Genomic DNA, 1,503 nt, shown 5'->3' with positions numbered 1-1,503 from the left:
AACAAAAGGGAAAAAGCTGATGCATACTGTTTGGGCCTGCTTTGGCACACCTTGTACCCTCTGTGCCTCCCTCCTGCTTTCCTGGCACACGTACCAACCCTCAGAGTTCTCCTGTGGGGCTCCCTAGTTGACAAGGCCATGCGCAGCTCCTGGGCCCCGTGGGTTCCCTGCTGGGTCTACCCCGCTCCCACCCCCCACCCCATGAAGGAGAGGGTTCCACAAAGAGGTACCCCTGGTAAAAACCCCGATCTCCTGCCCTTCCTTTCTCAACTGCTGCCCTCACTGTTCCGTTCTCTGCCCTGCCACAATCCTCTTTGCTGCAGACACTTGTTCAGTAGACGTGAGCTGAGGGCACACAGTGGATACCCAGCCTGGCCAGGTATCAAGGAAGATCAGAGGAGCCATCCAACCCCTGCCCTCAGGACACCTGCCAGCCCTGCCAGGGCACCAGGTCGACCAACAAGACAGATTCTTGGCTGCTCACAGGTGGCAGTCAGAGGGGACCTGAACCCGGGCCTTTCAGGAACGGAGGGAAGGATCTGATCAGGTGGCTGGAGCCTCCTAACAAAGTCTCAGCAGCACATTCCCATCCCTGCTCTTCACTCCGGGTTATGGGTGTGGCCCTTCCCTGTGGATGCGGGAAGCCCCACGGGACAGCTGCAAACCTCACAGGGCCTGCCTGGGAGCCAGAGGCTCCTGGGTTAATATTCCAGAGCAAGAGAGTTGCTCCAGGTCCTGCCCACAGAGATCAGAGAAAACACTAGTCAGATGCAGGCTGCCAGGCACAGGAGCCTCATCTGTCTCCCTCACAGCTGCTTCTCCAGTACCTGGCACCTAACAGGTACTCCACACAGCCATTGAATGAATGGATAATTTCCCTAAGAAGAAATGACACTGTATAAGTGCACTGGCTGTCCCCAAGGGGCCCAACAATCCTTACTGATCTATGCTGAAAATGTCCTGGTCCAGAGACAATTAAAAATAACCACACTTGAGTGAAAAGGGTGGGAGGTACCTTCAGCTTCCAAACTATACATTTTGATGTAATCCGCATGACTGGCGTGCACTGCTTTTGTTTTTAAAAGACACAGTAATCTATCTTTAAAACACACGCGCGCGCACATGCACGAACCCACACAAGCCAAGACCATGAATGGCTTTGTGGGTGACTTGCCTATGACACGTGTCCTAAAGTGAAGACAGAATCGTGGACCTGGGTAGGAGCTGGGAGGGCATCCTGACCCCCACCCTATCCTGGGATCTGCTTGGATAGGATACTTCTTTGCTGAAGGCATCTTTTGTTTGTGTGGTTTGAGACTAGAGATGATTGCTGAGAATTAACTGTTATTGGATAAACAAGAGTGGTTTGGCCCCCAGGGGAAATGTGGCGGCTCCTGAATCCAGCAAACAATAGATTAGAGCAGAACCCTGGCATCCTGGGGAAAGAGGAGTGGGAGGAGAAAAGATCATTAGCTCCCGTGCTCTGGGCCTCGTGAGAGCCCC

The sequence above is a fragment of the Pteropus vampyrus genome, unplaced genomic scaffold, assembly GCF_000151845.1.
Source record: "Pteropus vampyrus isolate Shadow unplaced genomic scaffold, Pvam_2.0 Scaffold28, whole genome shotgun sequence".
In the NCBI taxonomy this organism is placed as follows: Eukaryota; Metazoa; Chordata; class Mammalia; order Chiroptera; family Pteropodidae; genus Pteropus; species Pteropus vampyrus.
The sequence above is the reverse complement of the archived record's forward strand: the minus strand, read 5'-3'. Positions refer to the sequence as shown.